This window comes from Bos grunniens, chromosome 29 (genome assembly GCF_055505025.1).
Source record: "Bos grunniens cultivar Pamir isolate PY7600 chromosome 29, Bosgru_T2T1.0, whole genome shotgun sequence".
Lineage (NCBI taxonomy): Eukaryota > Metazoa > Chordata > Mammalia > Artiodactyla > Bovidae > Bos > Bos grunniens.
Window position 1 is genome coordinate 23,373,335 of NC_141193.1, and position 22,403 is coordinate 23,395,737.

A 22,403-nucleotide genomic window follows, 5' to 3' on the forward strand; every position below is an offset into this window, starting at 1 on the left:
CTTCATACTTTGTCATCTTCATGCTTTTCTTTCTTGAATATGCTCTCCTTGTCCTGCTCCCACACTTTTCATCCAACAATACACACTTCTACTTTTGTTCAGTTAACTCATTTCCTTCTTCTAGTCTCTGTTTGAACGTTACTTTCTTCATTAAGTCTCCCAGCCTCTTAAGCCAATCTTATGCTTGGGTACCAATGTACCTATTATCCTGTGGCTATAAGTGTTTGTCAGGTTCCGGCACAGACTATCAGATCTTTTAGGGCAAGGGACATGTTTAAATTATTTGTCATTGTATCAAGATGTCAGGGGTGTTTTTGTTATGTATGCAACAAGTTTCTAATCTGGGAAATATACAGGAGAGAAGAGTGTGGAGCTGAGAGCCAATGAGCAATGAGTTCTTGCTGTTTTGTTGATTCTCTTCTATTCTAAATTTAATCCCAAATAAACATTGTGGGCTCCACAGTCCATAGTGAGTTAAGTCAACATTATGCTGAATTTCAGTGAGCACCAAACTGAAACGGTGCTATCACCAAACATTCTGAGAATGTGATTTGAAAGTAGGTTAAATTAGACAATCCAGGTGAATTGTCTTTTTGATACTCATAGTTTTTAATATAAGCAACATTTGCATGTAACTCATCTCTAACAGTTTCTAGTGGCAAAACCCCAAAATTGTAGCAGATGAGGTTTATGTTACATGAAAAAGACTCATCATTGGGAAAGACGATATTATTACTTGCCAGAGAAGGAAGCTGGAAGTTTCTCTTTTGATAAGTGAGGTACAGAGGAGGTTATAAAAACTATCACTTTTGATTATCACTTATGAATCAGAACACCTTAAAGCCAGTTTTCATAGTTTAACTTTTCATATACTGTACATACTTTTTGACAGTTTTTCCATGATTTGGCATGTATGAATGCAGGGGAAAATACCATTCTCAGGGTTTATGTTGATAAGCAAGTGACCCTAGGAATTTATAAAAAGAACACTGAGGTTGTAGGAAGTTGGTGTGAGACTGTAAAACTACACTTGGAGAAAAGGCAGAACCAAGGCAACCCAGAGGCCAGGGGCAGGGCATATTTCAGAAGAAACAGTCTTGACACAATGCCACACCCCTGCTCTTTACAACTGACATGGGCCCTGGCTACTGCTGCAGCCACCAAAATAGTTCCCAGCTGTCTCACTGCAGTCACATCATTCCCATTCAGGTTAATTTCTCAGGTGGAATCATGCAACTAGGTCAGTGTGCCTCTTTTCTGTGAGCCTAGAGACAGAGGGGAGGTGTTTCTCTCCTACATGGATTCGATAGTAGGAAGCTGGGCAGTGAATCTTATCAACATGATAGTGAATGGAAGCTTATCCTCCAAGATATATGCCTACACATTTGTTTTCTCATATTTATTGAAACAGTGAACTTATATTTTCAACTACAGCTAGTGGTTTATTTACATAATATTCAATATGACATTTGGGAGTGGAACACTTGCTGTTTTTTCTTTGCATGTGATTAAACTGATGCCAAGAAAATTCAGGTCATTTTCCTTTAACTTGTTTCAATCTGTCTTCATATTTTCAAGATGCTTTTTATCTCTGGCAGGAGCATTGGATACTGGGGGAACCAAACAGTAAGCCAGCTGGCAAAGTAGAAAAATAATATCCAGAAGTTTAGCCCCAGCATCATGAAAAAAAGTACAGAAGGAGGTATTTGTACCAAGAAGCAATTTAACACACTAAAAGAAATACATTCCATTAGGGCAACTGGACAATAGTCATTAAATAGTCACATATATATGTGTGTGTGTGTGCGCGCGTGCGTATGTATTCTTAGGCTTAATAAATGCACTCTAAAATTTTTTACACATGACTAACAATTTATGTATTGGTTTATTAATTTCAATTTTTCAGGTAATAACAAAAGACTTGGATTAACCTAGTTATCTATCAGAAAGAGACTGATCAAATACATTTTTGGGCATTTGTACAAAAATTTGTACATAGGTGTATTAAAAATTAATACTATATATTTGCTATATATTATCCTATTGATTTTACAGAGATGGTAGCATTCTATGTGCCCTCTGATTTAATCTGCCTTTTATCTTAGATGTACCATTTTCTGAGTCACAACTAGAGGATGAGTAAGCCTTAGGATTTAGGAAAGAGTAAATTCAGAAGACTAGTAAATTCACAGGATGACAATGTGCAGTTAGCCTGCCTAAAAGCAAACATTTCAGACTGGAACAGTGGTATAGGAGGGTTTTCTCCACTTACCAATATATTCTGTGTTCCAAAAATGTCACAGTCGCTTTGAAGGCACAGCTAATTTATTTACTTGGTTTTATTATCTTGTACTAACTTAGGCATGGGGCTTTCCTGGTGGCTTAGTGGTAAAGAATCTGCCTGCCAATGCAGGAGACACGGTTCTATCCCTGTGTAGGGAAGATCCCCTAGAGAAGGAAATGGCAAACCATTCCAGTATTGTTGCCTGGGAAATCCCATGGACAGAGGAGCCTGGTGGGCTACGACGTGGTGACTAAACAACAACAGCTAATGTAGACATAGGTTACATTTGGAGATAGGTTTTAAATTTCATATATATGATAAGTAGTACACACATCCCTATTTTATCTTAAGTTTCTGAAGGTAAAATTGCATACTTTACCTAATTTATGTTGTAACCAAACCAAGCAGTTCTTTTTTCCAAAAGGAATCTAAATTCTTCAGGAGGAACATGTTACTTTCTAAATAGGAGTACTGGTTACTTGAAGCATTAGTTGTCAATTTGAAAGATACCTATGTTACAATAGACTCAGGAATAAGCAAAAGCTGAGGGATTCCATCATCACTAGACCTGCTTTATCAGAAACGCAACAGGCTGTACTTCAAACTGACAACAGAATGGCATTTTTTTCTATTGTATCAAAATAGACCTTTTTTCAATTTTGAAGATTTATAGCCACAGATTTTAAGAAAACTCATTTCCAGGAAAAAAGGAAAGTTTTTACAAACATAAACTTTTAGTTTGTTTTGCACAGCATGAGGGATCTTTGTTCCCCAACCAGGGGTCAAACCTGCAGTAGAAACACAGAATCTTGAGCACTGGACTGCCAGGGAAGTTCCTAGTTTGCTTTAGAGAGAACCTGTATCAAACAAGTTCAAGCTATTAATTTCATCAATATTTATTTTTGTCAGATTCTAGTCTAACCACGTGTAGGAGAAAGGAATAAACAGTAGATGGTCAAATTCTATTTGATGAGGTAGAGGTGTAACAGTGACTGAGCATGCACAATATATGCATATATACACATATATCATATCCTCGAAGCTATTACTGTTATAATAAGTCAGACTAAGTTAGCTTTAAAGTAACTAGGTTCATTTCTCTCAGCTCCTACTTGGTACTAACACATTTCATACTTAACCTTATAAGTGAATACTTGTGATCTCTGTTGACTAGTCATAAATATTTCACAGATACCACTGAAGCTTTGCTGAGTCTGAAATGCAGTATAATAGAAAACATGACTAAAAGAGCTCTGAAATTCTAGAAAATTTATAACTTATACAGTAGAAATTCCTAAAATGGTTAAACACAGAAAGGTCCATATTAACATTGTTTTCAGGGAAAGCAAAGAGGGGTGGCCTCATCAGTCAACATTCCACATTCATGATGATATATGAAAAGGACATGGACAGGCAAAGTGCAATGTGGTCTAAAAAAAGAGGAGGAATCAAACTGAGCCCACTGTTAAGGATAAAGCTCATTCAGTGAGTAAGCACGGATCTGAGAACAATCATAAGACTCAATAATATTTGCGTGTTTAAATGGCATGATTAGAGAGCAAAAGGATCTCAGGCAAAAACCTTGTTCTGAAGAAAATTATGGAAAAACACATTCACACATACACAAAACATGGATACACACACACATCTGGTTCTGCTTAGTTTGCAACTCTCCTCAGGGTTTTGTTCACTGCAAGTCTGACATCCTTATTTCTTAGACTATAGATGAGGGGGTTCAACATGGGGACTATATTGGTATAAAATACTGATAAGAACTCCCGCTGGCCAATGGAACCATCTGAAGAGGTCTTGAGATGTGTGCACAACCCAGAACCATAGAAGAGGGCAATAGTTATTATGTGGGAGCCACAAGTACTGAAGGCTTTGGACCAACCCTGAGCTGATGAGATCTGGAGGATATTGGAGAGGATCAAAGCATAAGAAACAAAAATGATGAAGCTAGATATTATTACAACTATGCTCACAACAATAGAATCCACTAGCTCACTGGCATCAGTGCGGGTGCAGGACAGCTGGAGGAGGGGGAAGATGTCACACATGTAATGATTGATGATGCTGGAATCACAAAAGGACAATCTAACCATGTCTCCTGTGTGGACCATGGCACCAGCAAACCCCATTGCATATGAACCAAGCATGAGCAGAAAACAGACCTGAGGGGACATAGTGACTGTGTACCAAAGGGGCTTACAGATGGCCACATAGCGATCATAGGCCATGGCTGTCAACACATAGCATTCAGAGTGGACAAAGAAACAGAAAAAAAAACAGTTGAGCCATACATCCTTCAAAGGAGATGGTGTTCTCTGACACAAAGCTCATCAGCAGTTTAGGGGTAATGACCAAGGAGTGGCAGAGATCTATGAAGGACAGATTGAAGATGAAGAAATACATGGGAGTATGAAGATGAGCGTTCAGGTATATCAGATTAATTAAGCTCACATTCCCTACCACAGTGACCATATGGTTCACGAAGAAGAGTAAGAAGAGGGGTAACTGCAGTTGAGTGAGGTCTGTAAATCCCACCAGGATGAACTCAGTTACTGAAGAATCATTTCCCACAACCATTATTGACAGTGGTGTGATCTGTGAGGAAATAAGAAAAGAACGTTACATCAGGGAGGGATTCAGATCCTTTGTTTCTAGGCTGAAGACTTGTTCCACCGGGGCTCAAGTGTGACTGTTGGGACAGCGAGCGATGACTCCCTATCTTTCAACTTTCTTCTCACAACTGTCTTTTCATGTTTTCACATCTCAGCTGCAACTCCTCACCTCCTCTTGACTGACTAGCGGGGGCCTAAAGTAATGTTCACGTTGGAGAGATAAAGAAACAATGATATGACTAGGATGGCCAAACCCATACAGCAAGAAAGGAAAGGAGTCCAGAGTGGTACTTGGGACCACTTCCTATGGAAATTCCTGAAGCCTGGACAAAGAAGTCAGTGTGATACCCACTGTGCTCACTGCTCAACTCACTCTCTCCTTCTTGTTATTTGTTTGTTTGTTGTTCAGCTGCCAAGTCGTCTCCGACTCTTCGCGACTTCACGGACCGCAGCACACTAGGCTCCTCTATTCAACACTATATCCCGGAGTTTGCTCAAATTCATCTCCAATGAGTTGGTGATATTATCTAACCATCTCATCCTCTGTCACCCCCTTCTCCTTTTGTCTTCAGTCTTTCCCAGCATCAGGGTCTCTCCCTCTTACCCTTTAGAAAGTCAGCACCAGACTTAGTTAACATGCTGAGACTGTCCCCATATGATTCTACATTTCTCCTACCTATTTCCTTTATCCAATCTTACCTCAAAATCACAATGAATTGTTTAAGAAGGGCAGGTGGTTTCCCACACCTCTCCACTGCTGTAGTGGTGGGAATGAAAACATCAGAACAGAGAAGACTTGCTGTGCAATTTCCTTCTACCTGGAGGTCTCTTAGGCCATAAGTGTTCTTATCCTTTCCCTGGCCTGAAGGATACAAAGGTTCTGACCTTGGAGGAAGCAACACCCATCTATTTGTGGATTTACATATAATGTCTTCAGGACCAGGCAAATGCAACTGCTTTCTGTCTCCAAACCATCATCTGGCTGATAATGTGAATGCATCTCATTCTCTGTGGATCTCAGCAACCTGTTTGGAAGCTTGGAAAATGAGCCTCATTTAAGATTAAAGTTTGATCAGGCTCCTTAGGGAAAAAATTATTGAGCCTGTGTTTACATACTTCATCAATAAGTTGATATTGGTACCTTTGGGATTTAATGTTCCTCTCCAAGTATCAGTTCACATTAAGAATTTGTTGATGTATAATAAATTACCATAAACTGTAGTGACTTAAATAAATACCCAGTTATTCCATAAATTAAAGGTCTGGTATGGCGTGGCTGGATTCTCTGCTCAGGCTAAAATCAGGGTGTGGGCAGGGCTTTGCATTTTCTTCTGGGGACTCTACAGAGAATTTTTTTCCAAACTCCTTCAGGTTGTTGGAAGAACTAAATTTCTGTGGTTTCAGAACTGAGAGGTTCATTTTCTTGTTGACTGTCAGCTGCAGGTCTCTCTCAGTTTGCATAGGCTGCCTGTATTTATCATCATGTAGCCCTCTTGTCTTCAATATGGCAGTAAATGGAACACTGAATCCTTTTTAAAAATTTTAATTGAGACATATTTAAATTTATTTAGATACATTTGAGAAACAGTATCACAGGAACATCTTGAAATTAATTTTTACTACTTTTACTCATGCCTTAATTATAAAGTAATATGTGCTTATTTTTGAAACCACAGATGATTGAGACATATATCAAGTAAAAAGTGCCTGGTCCTCTCCATCTTTTCCTCCAAAGATAAAGTATAGTTGACTAACAATGTTAGTTTCAGGTGTATTGCAGAGTGATTCAGTTATACATATACATGCATCTATTCTTTTTAGAATTCTTTTCCCATTCAGGTTATTACAGAGTAGTGAGCAGAGTTCCCTGTGCTATACATTAGGTCCTTGGTTATCTATTTTAAATGTAGCAGTGTGTAAATGTCAGCCCCAAGCTTCCAATCTGTCGCTCCCTCCAGCCCTTCCTTCCTGGTAACCATAAGTTCATTCTCTAAGTCTATGAGGTTCTTTCCATTTTGTGAGTAAGTTTGTATGTATCATTTGTTTTTATATTCTGCCTATAAGCAGTATTATATGATATCTGTCTTTCTCTGTCTGGCTTTACTTAATATGATGATCTTCAGGTCCATTGATGTTGCTGCAAATGGCATTATTTCATTCTTCTTTATGGCTGAGCAATATTTTATTGCATATATGTATCACATCTTCTTGATTAATTCCTCTGTCAATGGGCATTTAAGTTGCTTCCTTGTCTTGGCTACTGTAAACTGTGCTGCAATGAACACTGCGGCATATGTATCATTTCAAAAACTACGTTTTTCTCTGGATATATGCCCAGGAGTGGGATTGTTGAATCATATGGTATATCTATGTTTAGTTTCTTATGGAACTTCCATACTGTTCTCCATAGTGGTTACACCAATTTACATTCCCTCCAACAGTGTAGGAGAGTTCTCTTCTCTCCACACCCTCTCTAGCATTTATTGTTTGTAGCCTTTTTGATGATGGCCATTCTGACTGGTGTGAGGTGATCTCATTGTAGTTTTGATTTGAAGTCAAGTGGGTCTTAGGAAGCATCACTACAAACAAAGCTAGTGGAGGTGATGAAATTCCAGCTGCTGCCAAGTCACTTCAGTCGTGTCCAACTCTGTGTGACCCCATAGACGGTAGCCTACCAGGCTCCCCCGTCCCTGGGATTCTCCAGGCAAGAACACCAGAGTGGGCTGCCATCTCCTTCTCCAATGCATGAAAGTGAAAAGTGAAAGTGAAGTCGCTCAGTCATGTCCGACTCTTGGCGACCCCATGGACTACAGCCTACCAGGCTCCCCTGTCCATGGGATTTTCCAGGCAAGAGTACTGGAGTGGGGTGCCATTGCCTTCTCCAGAAACTCCAGCTGAGCTATTTCAAATCCTAAAAGATGATGATGTTAAAGTGCTGCACTCAATATGAAAGCAAATTTTTAAAACTCAGCAGTGGCCACAGGACAGGAAAAGGTCAGTTTTCATTCCAATCCCAAAGAAAGGCAGAGCTGAAAGAATGTTCAAACTACCACACAACTGCACTAATTTCACATGCTAGCAAAGTGATGGTCAAAATTCTCCAAGCTAGGCTTCAACAGTATGTGAACCAAAACTCCCAGAAGTTCAAGCTGGATTTAGAAAAGGCAGAGGAACCAGAGATCAATTGCCAAAGTCTGTTGGATCACAGAAAAAGCAAGAGAATATCAGAAAAACACCTACTTCTGCTTAATTGACTATGCTAAAGCCTTTGACTGTGTGGATCATAACAAACTATGGAAAATTCTTAAAGAGATGGGAATACCAGACCACCTCACCTGCCTCCTGAGAAAACTGCATGCAGGTCAAGAAGCAACAGTTAGAACCAGACATGGAACAACAGACTGCTTACAAACTGGGAAAGGAGTACATCAAGGGTGAATATTATCACCCTGCTTATTTAACTTCTATGCAGAGTACATCATGCTAAATGCTGGGCTGCATGAAGCACAAGCTGGAATCAAGGTAGCTGGGAAAAATATCAATAACCTCAGATATGTAGCTGATACCACACTTATGGCAGAAAGCAAAGAGGAACTAACGAGCCTCTTGATGAAGGTGAAAGAGAAGAGTAAAAAAGTTGGCTTAAAACTCAACATTCAAAAAAAGATCATGGCATCTGGTCCTATCACTTCTTTGCAAATAGATGGGGAAACAGTGTAAACAGTGACAGACTATTTTTGGGGGCTCTGAAATCACTGCAGATGGTGACTGAAGCCATGAAACTAAAAGATGCTTGCTCCTTGGAAGAAAAGCTATGACCAACCTAGACAGCATATTAAAAAGCAGAGACATTACTTTGCCAACAAAGATCTGTATAGTCAAAACTATGGTTTTTCTAGTAAGCATGTATGGATGTGAGAGTTGGACCATAAAGAAGGGTGAGCAATGAAGAATTGATGCTTTTGAACTGTGGTGTTGGAGAAGACTCATCAGAGTTCCTTGGACTGCATGAATATCAAACCAGTCAATCCTAAAAGAAATCACTCCTGAATATTCATTGGAAAGGCTGATGCTGAAGCTGAAGATCCAATACTTTGGCCACCTGATGTGAAGAACTGACTCATTACAAAAGACCCTGATGCTGGGCAAGATTGAAAGCAAGAGAAGGGGCCTACAGAGGACAAAATGGTTGGATGGCAGCACCGACTCAATTGGCATGAGTTTGAGCAAACTCCAGGAGTTGGTGATGGATAGGGAAGCCTGGCGCGCTGCAGTCCATCGGGTGGCAAAGAGTCGGACACGGCTGAGCAACTGAACAACAACAGAAATAATGAGTTGATGTTGAACATCCTTTCATGTGACTCTTGGCCTTCTGTATGTCTTCTTTGGAGAAATGTCCACTTAGGTCTTCTGTCCTTTGTTGACTGGGTTATTTGTTTTGGTGCTTTTATGCGTCATAAACTGTTTGTAAATTTTGGAGACTAATCCCTCATCAGTCGCATCATTTGCAAATATTTTCTCCCTATCTCTCTGTTGTCTTTTCATTTTTAAAAATTTTTTCCTCTACTGTGCAAAGGTTTTTGAGTTTAAGTAGGTCCCATTTGTTTATTTTGTTTTTATTTCCATGGCTCTGGGAGAGGGATTGAAGAAGAAACTGCAACAATTTATGTCAGACAGTGTTCTGTCTATATTTTCCACCATATACTCAGATCACATGAAACTATGTAGCTCTTATATAGGTACCTGCTTTGATAACTTCCCGTGTCAACATGTGGCAGGCATGAACATTATTGCCCTTTACCCAAGATTACCCAACAGGTATTTTGAGCTTTTAAAGTCAAAAATGAGGAGAAGAAATAAAGAGAAAGGAAAAGACTCATTATCTGCTGCTCACTATCCATAGTTTTAATTTTAGTATTCTGTTAAAAGAGATGCATCTTTCAAACATGACCAACACCAAGATAATGATCTCATCCTCAATTGCATAATTCTGGGTGAGGTTTCAAGAGAGTATCGTTCTCACAAAGTGATTGGAGAGAGACCAACCCAGTGAAGAATCTCACTCCTTGCTTGATTTTGCTTCTTTTTCTTCTTTTCCTTGTTTCAATCTTTAAGATTTTTATTTTTAGGACCATTATAACATAGAGGTCTATGCTATGTTATGTGTCTTTTATTTCTTTACTCCACACACATTATTTTCATAATTTTAATTTTTTCTTCTCTTGAGGTACCAAGAGGTGACACTTCAGATTGCATATCCTTTCTATTCCCTTCCTGTATATCTTGCTGTGATCTCGCATTTTTCTTTTCACATTTAGAAAAAAAAAGAAAAAGTGTGAACTTTTTCTTTCTGACTGTGGCTTTGGATCAAATTAAATCTATCACAACCAAAACGCTTTCATCTTCCCAACAGCTTTTTCCACCTGCTCTTGATCATTGGAAAAGCTTGAAGCTTCCATTGTAGAAGTGAGAGAAACTGTTACCTAGGATTTGCTTTTCCTTTCTTAATTTACAGTTATTTTGAAGTGTGAGCATTTTCTTTGTCTTTGGATTATGCTATGAATATTGTTTTTTATGGAGTTTTACTTGTTCTTATTGTTCTGTATTGCTTTTACCAGAATCATTGGGAGGTGCAGGTCTAGGCATTTGCTTTTTTTTTTTTTTTGGTTTCCTGAAAGTCTTCTCAAAAATAATATTTTAAGATATTTGCATATTTTAAAAAAGTATATTGTATTGATTTAGAGATGTGGCAGCCTGGATGATAGGAGAGTTTGGGGGAGAATGGATACATGTCTTGGAGAAGGGAATGGCAATCCACTCCAGTATTCCTGCCTGGAGAATCCCATGGATAGAGGAGTCTGGTGGGCTACAGTTCATAGGGTTGCACAAAGTTGGATACAACTGAAGTGACTTAGTACGACATGGTGTGGCAGAGGTAGTTTACCTCTCAGTGAACTCAAAAATACTTTTTTTATTTTAGTTTGTTAAAAACACCATTCATGATTTAGATTTGTGTTACTTCAGAAAAAGTAAATATTCAGAAGATTACTAGATCTGTTACTGGAAATATCACGACTAGTTTATTCAAGCCAACCATCTTGTTGGAAATAACTATACTGTCATACAAAATACAGACTTTTTCCTTATAAAATTGAAAAGCTGAAAGAACGTAAAAAATTACTAGGTCAAAATAGATTATGTGAAAAATCGTTTATCTATTAAACAAATTGAATTAGTAAGTAATCCTTCACACACATGTGCTCACATCTTGTGCTCACAAGCCTAATGGCTTCACAGGTTAATTTTATCATACATGAAAAGAAGAAATAATACCAAGTGTTTGCAAATTCTTTCAGAAAAGAGATAAAGAGAAAACATTTTTCAAATATATTTTATGAGGCAGCATAACCTGGATATCCAAATAAGACATAGAATTACAAGGAAAATATATACCAATATTCCTTATAAACATAAGTGCAAAAATCACTTATACAATATTACTAATCTAATATTGTGTTCTATAAAAATGATAATGCTTTATAATTAAGTGGGGTTGAGCAAAAGAAATCAAGGTTGGTTATACCTCTGAAAACCATTCAATATAATTCACAATATTAACAGAATAAAGGAGAAAACAGTATCATCAGATAAGTAGATACTGAAAAAGCATACAGTAAAAAATATCCATTTATCATAAAAATCTCAGAAAAACAGGAACAGAAAAGAATTCTCTCAATTTAGCAAAGGGAATTTATTAAAAAATCTAACATAATTAATGGTAAAAATTGAAAGCTTTCCCTGTAAGATTGGAAACAAGCGAAGAATGTCCTCTTTTCTCTATATTTGGTGAAGAGCTTAGTTAGTGAAATTAGACATTAAAATAAAATAAAATGATATCAAGCTTAAAAAGAAGATAAATTAGCATTATTCTTAGAAAATATGATTATTAATGTAGAAAATCCACAAAATAAAAATATTAGAATAAGCAGATGTACCAAGATCTCAAGATATAAGGTCATTAAACATAAATTGACTGCATTTCTAAATGCTAGCAACAAATATTTGGAAAATGAAATTAATAAAAATACCATTTACAATAGCATAAAACTAAAATTACTTAGGAATAAATTTAATGACAGATGTACAAACCTCTAAACTGAAAACTTCAGAACCTTGATCTGAGAAATAAAAAGTTTACAAATAAAGAGAGATACACCATGTTTGTGGATTGGAAGATCTGATGTTGTTAACATTTCCATTTCCCCCAAAACCGATCTGACATTCAATGCATTCCAATTAAACACAGGGGTTCAATGGCTTCAAAATGCTGAGAAAAAGTTACATTTAAACTAGAATTTCATACCTTACTAAACTATGAAAAAAATAGGAAGCCAAAACTAAAGAAATTTCAGAAATGCAATGTCTCTAAAGTTTGCATTCCATGCACCCTTTCTAAGGAAATTAATGGAGCATTTGTGTTATCAAAAATGAGGAAAAACATCGACATAGTCAAGAGGAGTCTAAAAAGGCACACCAACTAAATGTAATGTAACTTTGATGAGATCCTGGAACTGAAAAAGGACATTAAGTAAATAGTAAGGAAATCTGTGTATAGTATGGACTTTAGCTAATGATAACATAACAACACTGGCTTGCTAATTGTAACAAACACATTGTAAGATGTTAATGTTAATAATTGGGGAAATAGTTGGCAGTATATGGGAATTCTTTGTATTATGCTCATTTTTTTTCTATAAATCTAAAACTGTCCTAAAAAATAAAGTTCATTTAAAAAAATGAAGAAACCAAGAAACAGGAAAATATAGGATGCAGAAAACAGAGGATCTAAGATACATAAGAGGTGAAGAGAATCCTCAGAAAGAAGGTGAACAGGGATCTCGAGATGTTAGATTTTCACTAAAGTAAGAGGACAGTGTATCAACACTTGAGTGGATCATGAATTTCTCAGAAAGACTTCTTAAGGAAGGCAACATTTTAAGAACAGCAGCTAACATCATATAGCTACAGCTGAATATACTGAAAGGAGATCTGTACAAAAGGGATAAATCAGAGAAATCTATGGAATATTAAGCAAATGAAAGCACCTAAAAATATTCCCTTCAAGGAAAACAACAAATCAAAAGAAAGCAATAATTATATTTGATGTACCTCTGTAAATAGTGTTTAAAATTATCTTAATAATGTTAACTGCCAATGTTTACCTAAATTTTTAGTTATAACCATATTGCAATAAAGAGAGTGTGGGTGTGTATGTGTGTATGGTGAGAGTGAGGTAAAAAAGATTCCATAGGAACTCACACTGGAAACTATCGCGTGTTTAGTTGTTCAGTCATGTCGTGTTTGACTCTTTGCGGCCTCATGGACTGTAGCCCACCAGGCTCCTCTGTCCATGGGGACTCTCCAGGCAAGAATATTGGAATGGGTTGCCATTTCCTTCTCCAGGGGATCTTCCCAGCCCAGGGATCAAACACAGGTCTCCCACTTTGCAGGCAGATTCTTTACCGTCTGAGCCACCAGGAAAACCCAAGAATACTGGAGTGGGTAGCCTATCCCTATTAGAGTAATTTAAACTTTAGACAAGAAGCTTATCAAATCAATGTACCTTAGAGGGTACACCAGGGTACCCTGAGACCAGGGTTTCAAAGAGATATGTTCTCTGAGACTGGAGGTTGGATAAAGTTGAGTGAGAAGAATATGTTTACATTTAGTTTGTGAATTTAGCTTGTTGCCTAGGGGTGAAAAAAGCTTACTAATAATGAGAAAACAGAAAGAGAAATTAAGGAAACAATTCCATTCACCATTGCAACGGAAAGAATAAAATACTTAGGAATATATCTACCTAAAGAAACTAAAGACCTATATATAGAAAACTATAAAACACTGGTGAAAGAAATCAAAGAGGACACTAATAGATGGAGAAATATACCATGTTCATGGATCAGAAGAATCAATATAGTGAAAATGTGTATACCACCCAAAGCAATTTATAGATTCAATGCAATCCCTATCAAGCTACCAACGGTATTCTTCACAGAGCTAGAACAAATAATTTCACAATTTGTATGGAAATACAAAAAACCTCTAATAGCCAAAGCTATCTTGAGAAAGAAGAATGGAACTGGAGGAATCAACCTACCTGACTTCAGGCTCTACTACAAAGCCACAGTCATCAAGACAGTACGGTACTGGCACAAAGACAGAAATATTGATCAATGGAACAAAATAGAAAGCCCAGAGAAAAATCCATGCACATATGGACACCTTATCTTTGACAAAGGAAGCAAGAATATACAATGGATTAAAGACAATCTCTTTAACAAGTGGTGCTGAGAAAACTGGTCAACCACTTGTAGAAGAATGAAACTGGAACACTTTCTAACACCATATACAAAATTAAACTCCAAATGGATTAAAGATCTCAACGTAAGACCAGAAACTATAAAACTCCTAGAGGAGAACATAGGCAAAACACTCTCCGACATACATCACAGCAGGATCCTCTACGACCCACCTCCCAGAATATTGGAAATAAAAGCAAAAATAAACAAATGGGACCTAATTAAAATTAAAAGCTTCTGCACAACAAAGGAAACTATTAGCAAGGTGAAAAGACAGCCTTCAGAATGGGAGAAAATAATAGCAAATGAAGCAACTGACAGACAACTAATCTCAAAAATATACAAGCAACTCCTACAGCTCAACTCCAGAAAAATAAATGACCCAATCAAAAAATGGGCCCAAAAACTAACTAGACATTTCTCCAAAGAAGACATACAGATGGCTAACAAACACATGAAAAGATGCCCAACATCACTCATTATCAGAGAAATGCAAATCAAAACCACAATGAGGTACCATTTCATGCCAGTCAGAATGGCTGCGATCCAAAAGTCTACAAGCAATAAATGCTGGAGAGGGTGTGGAGAAAAGGGAACCCTCTTACACTGTTGGTGGGAATGCAAACTAGTACAGCCACTATGGAGAACAGTGTGGAGATACCTTAAAAAACTGGAAATAGAACTGCCTTATGATCCAGCAATCCCACTGCTGGGCATACACACTGAGGAAACCAGAAGGGAAAGAGACACGTGTACCCCAATGTTCATCGCAGCACTGTTTATAATAGCCAGGACATGGAAGCAACCTAGATGTCCTATAGCAGATGAATGGATAAGAAAGCAGTGGTACCTATACACAATGGAGTATTACTCAGCCATGAAAAAGAATACATTTGAATCAGTTCTAATGAGGTGGATGAAACTGGAGCCTATTATCCAGAGTGAAGTAAGCCAGAAAGAAAAACACCAATACAGTATACTAAGGCATATATATGGAATTTAGAAAGATGGTAGCAATAACCCTGTGTATGAGACAGCAAAAGAGACACTGATGTATAGATCAGTCTTATGGACTCTGTGGGAGAGGGAGAGGGTGGGGATATTTGGGAGAATGGCATTGAAACATGTATATATCATGTATGAAATGAGTCGCCAGTCCAGGTTTGATGCACGATACTGGATGCTTGGAGCTGGTGCACTGGGATGACCCAGAGGGATGGTATGGGGAGGGAGGAGGGAGGAGGGTTCAGGATGGGGAACACAGGTATACCTGTGGTGGATTCATTTCCATATTTGGCAAAACTAATACAATATTGTAAAGTTTAAAAATAAAATAAATTAAAAAAAAAAAAAGAAAATAATGACCAGTGGGGAAGCAGCATTGAGAATCACAAGTAAATGTTGAATACAGTTTGGGGCACTTTAACTTGAGGTACATAAATAGACATAAAACAGAATTGTTCAGGAGGCAAGTGGGGGACAGGTTCAGGTGATACATACTGGTGAACAGGAATGAGCAGAAGGAGAGCAAATACTTGTCAGACTCCTTCTATGATTCAGGCAGTGTTTCATTATTTTACACGTAATAAGTCATTTAATTCAAAGGACAATTACTCTCAAGTTACAGATGTGGATACCAAGGGTGAAAGAGGTCACATAAATTGTCTAAAATCTCACAATTAGAAAGTGGAGACTCAATCTGGATTTAAATTTCAGACCATCTGACTTGATAGTCTCTTCCTTTAAATGCTTTCCCACAAGTCTGAACTTCAGGGAGTAGAACCATTGACTCCCTTTGTTCTCCTGACAGTGAGGGCAAAACATATTCACAACTACATTACATGATATAACTGTGGCCAACTGCTCGGAACTGGGTGAACATCCTTTGTCAGTACCAGTACAGCTGCTATTCCTTTGGCTTGCCCCACTCTTGCAGAACCTCTGTCTACCAAGCTGGTGTCCACATCTGTAAGATGCTTTGTTCGCCAATCCTGGTTTTATAATCTCAAACCAATGATCTGAATTCCCATCTTCTTTTAATTAACTCTATTTAAAAGAGCTAGTAATTTTTTCTACTTTTATTGAGATATAGTTGACATACAGCAGTGAATTAGAGTCACTTTCTACTGTTTATTCACATTAACTCGAATACAGTATTTTCTCCTCACATATGTAAGCCAAAGTATGAACTGACAAAACACTTAGCTGTCAAATGGGTTAAATTTGAAGTTAGAAATATGAATAAACTTTGCAAAATAAGATTTTAGGGAGTTTTAATTCTCAGTTAATCAATCACTGAAATTTGTGTAATCTTTGTACCTCACTTCTCAAATGAGAAGGCTCTAGTTTCTTCTTTGGCAAACAATGTCACTAGTGGTTTTACCCAAAAGTTCTGTTTCATGTAACATAAATTCATTTGCAACAAATGAGTTTGGATTTTTCCACCCAAAATTGGATTTTTCCACCAAAAAATATCAGAAGTTTCAAATACAGTTCATATTTTTTGAAAACAATAGGTAAGTCAAATTAAAAGGACCTTCTTCAGCGGAATGTCCAGTTATAGCTGAGTGGGCAGGTCAGCAAATCTCCACGGCACATCTATAAACTTGGACAAAATTGGCAAACACAATGATTCCAACATTCTGGAAATCAACCAATGCACACAACAATATGAGAAATACTGATGTTTCAAAAAATGTTTAAGTTCACGTAAGAATAAAGGGAGTCTGTGATATTTTACAAAGGACTCCTCCCAGTGCGAAATTTTGACTGGATATTTTAAGGTTAAAGATAAAAAGAATTGTGTTTAGATGCTGTACTCTAGTTGCTGAATTCATTTCTCACAGTGTTTGCAATTCTGAAACCTTATTCCATAGGTACTGGGATTGACGGAACAATAATAAATGATATATAATAAAAATCTTGTATTCAAATGCCTTTTCCAGACTGATTAGCTTATGATAAATAATATTGCGGGAAGTAAGGGACACATGCTCCATCCGCTCGACTCCACCCACCAGTCACCACCGCTGCTTCAGCTTTAGGCTTGCCTGCAGCTCAACAGGCGTGAGAGCCAAGGGGGCTCCATCACAACCTCCCAAAGCTCAAGAGGCAGTCCCAAGGCCCCACCGCAGCCTCTCCCGGAGACCTGTGTCTTAGCATAGGGGCAGCCTCACTCTTATTGTCCTTGGAGAGTCTCCGAAGACTTGGACAGTGCAGGAAGCAGCTGGAGGCCTGGCTCAGTCCTGAGTGAGAGCTCCCCGGTCTCTGGCATGGGCTGGGCCCTAAGGGAAGCAGCCTGAGGGCTCCGGGTGGCCGGCTGGACAGGAGTGACCCCCAAGAAGACTTCCAAAGGAGACGAGTAGGGGTTCACGGGCTATGGGCACGTGTGGCCTGGGCCACCACCGAGGCCTTGTACGGTAGCAATTGCGAGATGGACGGCACAGAAGCCACTCAGGCAGATCAGTGGCCAGCGCCATCTGCCATGGCCTACAGCAGCCTCAAGCTAGGCTGCCCACCAGCTGCTGGCAGCCTGGCCCCTGACGTGTCCCACAAGGACAAAGGTGCATCTTTTTGCTTTGGAGCCTGGGGGTCCCAGGCCAGCTGAGCTGCCCATGGCTGGGAGGACCCTTATGTGGTGTCGAGTGGAGCATGCGCACGAGAAGACTGCTCACAGCCATCTGGGAGATTCTGCAAAATGGAGGCGCAAGGCCCCGGCCGGCCAGAGGATGTGGCTGAGGAGGACACGGGGGCCCATCAGGTGAGTGAGTTCACACGCAAGATCCTGGAAGCCGCTGAGCATAGCCAGACCGCGGCTCCCCTTGGGGCCCACCCAGTGGATGCCCTGCCCTTGACCTTGGCCTCCCTGGTCTCCGGGGTCTGGGCCCTCACTGTCCCAGGCCTTTCTTCCCCAACTCTGGTCTCTTCTCACACCCCAGTATCTGGGCTCTCAGCCTCTTGTTCTCACACGTGTGCCTCCACCATGTCTTTGGGCTTCAGGCCCCTTTTGGGCCATCTTTCGCTTCAGGGTCCCATCTGTTTGTGCCTCAGTCCACCATTTTGTAGGGGTCACCTTTCTGTACTTCAGTTCCCCCATTTTCTTAAGGCCTCCTCTCTTGAGTTTTCTGTGTTCTCAGGATTTCCCTGTGCTCATAATTTCCTGGCTCTACAGCTTCTTCACTCTTTGCATCTTTGCTGTCCCTAGCAGCCACCATCCTCTGTATTGGGACTTCCCACCTCCTCAGGCCCTTTCTCTCCCACTTGCATTTTAGGCAGATGGAGACTCACTTCCTGTCATGCTTGTGTTCCCATTTCCACACTGCCTACCCGCCTGCCTGCAGGCACCTTTCTTGCTTGTTGTTCAGTCGCCAAGTTGTGTGTCTGACTCTTCTGTGACCCCATGGACTGCAGGTGGCAAGGCCTCACTGTCCCCCAGCATCTCCCGGAGTTTGCTCAAGTTCACGTCCATTGCATCAGTGATGCCAACCAACCATCTCATCCTCTGTTGCCCATTTCTCCTGCCTTCAATTTTTCCCAGCATTAGGGTTTTTTCAAGTGAGTTTGCTTTTTGCATCAGGTGGCCAAAGTATTGGTTTCAGCATCAGGCCTTCCAGTGAGTAGTCAGGGTTGATTTCCTTTAAGATTGATTGGTTTTATCTCCTTGTTATTCAAGGGACTCTCAGTGAGAATGTTCTCTAGTACCACAGTTGGAAAGCATCAATTCTTGGGCCCTCTGCCTTCTTTGTGGTCAGGCTCTCAAAATCGTTCATGACTTCTGTAAAGACCATAGCCTTGACTATACAGAACTTTGTTGGCAAAATGATGTCTTTGCTTTTTAACACACTGTCTAGGTTTGTCATAGTGTTCCTTCCTAGAAGCAGTTGTTTTTAATTTCCTTTCCTGATGGCTTATCCTTTTGCTATGAGGAAGCAGAGCTTGTTTCAGGCAGTTTTTGAGGGAGGGGTGGAGCCAGATTAAAAAATGCCTTTCTTGGGAAGTACAATAGGACTGGTCATTGACAAGGGGGCAGGGGCTCCTTAAGGGGTTGCCCTGTCCAGGTCAAATGAAGAAACCTGGCTGACTCCTACCCCAAGGCTCTGGCCAGCATGTCGTGAGGAGTGGATACATTAGGTTTTGCACACAATCAAACCTGGTCTAGATAGATGACGTCCCTGCCCATGAATAGTCCCTGGCATGCCCCACAGGCACACAGATACCATTCCCAGCCATGCCTGGAAAGGGGCTGAATGTGGAGCGCTTGTTGTTGAATAGGTGAAGGCAAGAATGATAGCTGCTGAGCCCCAGGACACTACTAGGAGGGTCCTCATGGGCACCTCATGGGCACCGCATGAGGTGGCAGTGGTCCCTGCTTTTACAGGTGCCTGGAAGACCCCAACTCCATCCTGTTTTTGGAGCCTTTCCTCTTTGTAACCAAACTGCAAAATATGTCCTCTTACCTTTCTTGTTTTTTTTTTTTTTTTCAGCTCTAGAGGATAACTTTGATTTGGAATGATACCTTTGGTACCAAATGTTTAGAAAGTGCCCCCTTCCCCACACACACCCTAGCCATGTAGGTGCTAGTACTGTGAAAATACTGTTTCTGCTATTTCATTATGAATAGACTTTTGTTTTTAATTTTAGTTATAAGAAATTTCAGGAAAAAAAATTTAAGAAACAAGGCCACTGAGCCAAAGTCACAGTTCTGTCTCCCAGCATGAAGAAGGGAGGGTGGTGGGGCTTGGGGGCACTTTTGCTCTCTGAAAGCTCCTTGTTCAACAATGCCACTGCTCACTTGGTGGGAGTGGTGACAGCAGGGAGTTTTGTTCAGGTGGAAAAGGTCAGTGGGTGCTAGATGAACTTGAGTGTTTTTTGACCTTAATGTGTTTGCTGCCAAAATGTTTTCATGTAGCCTGGTGTGTCACTGTTTTGAGATGACCATTCCAGACCTGTTGCTAAAGGAGAACTGTAACAGGCAGTGGAGCATTCTGCCCATGGAGAGGCCATTTACTGGGAGCCCAGTCCAGATCTTGAGAGCCTCTTGTCCTCATCTTCCCACATCTTGCAGCGTAAGACATCTCCTAAAGTGTGATTATGCACATTTTATTGTTAAGATAGTGCACAAACACACAAGTGATGATGTGCATTTTCACAGAAAGTTAATAGTGGGGCATATCCCGTCTTTGAATAATTATAAGACCAACTCAAATTCTGGCCCAGCTCTGCAGGCCTGGGGAAAACCACAGACTTGAGCATGCAGCACCACCCTAGGGAAAGCACAAAGGAGGCTATTAGCAACTGACCTAGCTTTGCAAGGTTGAAAGAAAGCATGTAAGTATAAGAGTTCTGCTATAAATTGAAATGAGGAAATGTAGAGCAGGTATCATGTAAAAAAGATCTGAGAAAGCTTCAGACTTACTAGCAGGACTGCCAGAAGGTGATTCTCTCCTGAAGCTAGTCAGAAGGACCAGAGGCATGTGACTGATCAGTTTTGAAGATATTAAAACAATATTAAAGGAATTTGAAAAATCAGTGTAACATGACATCAACAAAGGTCACAGTAATTTTCTAGAGACAGAGTCCAAGGAAATGGAGATATGTGATTTGTCTGATGAAGAATTCAAAATAGCTGTATTAAGGAAGTCCAGTGAGCTACAGGAAAACAGAGAAAGGCGGTACAGTGAAATCATGAAAACAGAAAACAAAATGATAAGCTTAATAAAGAGATACTGATAGAAATCATAAGAAAGAAAAAGAAATCTTGGAGCTTAATAATGCAGTGAATGAAGTGAAAAAATGTGATAAGAGCAGCAGCGGATTAGATCAAGCAGAAGGACGAGTCTGTGAGGTAGAAGATAGGACATTTGAAATTATACAGTAAGTAGAGAGCAAAGGGAAAAAATGAAAAAGAGTGAAGAAAATTTATGTGAAACGTGGGATGCCATCAAGAGGAATATTGTAGACAGTATTAGAGTCCCAGAGGAAGAAGAATGGAGAATGGAAAGCATTCTTAAAGGAATAATGGCTAAGAACTTCCCAAATATGGGGAGATATTTGGACATCCAAATTATAAAGTTAATAGGTCACCCCAATATTTCAACTCAAAATGATCTTCTCTAAGACACATAATTAAGCACTCTGAAATAAAAGAATTTAAGAAAAATCCAGAGGAAAAACAAAGGAGCTCTCATTAGACTGCCAGGAGATTGAATAGAATGAGACAATATACTCAAAGTGCTGAAAGAAAAAACTGCCCTGCCAATCAAGAATACTTTACCCAGCAAAGTTATCTTTCAAAAATGAAGGTGAGATAAAGATTTTCCCAAAGAACATCTGAGAGAATTAATTAGCACTTGACTTTATAAGAGTTACTGAAAGGAGTTCTTCAAGCTGAAACAAGAGGACACTAATTAGTAACATGAAACATAAGAAAGTATGCAACATATTGGCAAATATAAATATAAAGTCAAATTCAGAATACATACTGTAAGATGGTGATGTGTTAACCAGCCAACTCTAGTAAATGTTAAAGGACAGAACTATTTAAAAATAGCTAAAACTACAGTAACTTGCTAATGGGTACACAATATAAAAAGAGGTAAATTGTGACATCAAAACATAAAATGTGGGAAAGGAGTAACTTCATAGTGTTTTTGTGTGTTATCAAAGTGTTATCACCTTAAGAGTTATATCTGTAGGATATCTTATGTAAGTCTCATGGTAATCACAAAACAAAAGACTATATTAATACAAAAGAATAAAGAGAAGGGAATAGAAACATACCATTATAGAAAATCATGAAATCATAAAAGAAGACAGCAAGAGAGAAAGAAAAGAACAAGGGAGTTACAAAACAGCCAGAGAACAATTCAGATCAGATCAGATCAGATCAGTAGCTCAGTCGTGTCCGACTCTTTGCGACCCTATGAATCGCAGCACGTCAGGCCTCCCTGTCCATCACCAACTCCTGGAGTTCACTCAGACTCATGTCCATCAAGTCAGTGATGCCATCCAGCCATCTCATCCTCTGTCGTCCCCTTCTCCTCTTGCTCCTAATCCCTCCCAGCATCAGAGTCTTTTCCACAGAGTCAACTCTTCGCAGGAGGTGGCCACAGTACTGGAGTTTCAGCTTTAGCATCA

The 22,403-nt window shown here is 39.4% G+C and overlaps 1 pseudogene; it reads right to left on the bottom strand.

Moving 5' to 3' along the window:
- Positions 1 to 3,942: 3,942 nt before the first annotated feature.
- LOC147342296 (olfactory receptor 8C8-like) lies at positions 3,943 to 4,876 on the bottom strand (annotated as a pseudogene).
- Between the last annotated feature and the right edge of the window lie 17,527 nt (positions 4,877 to 22,403).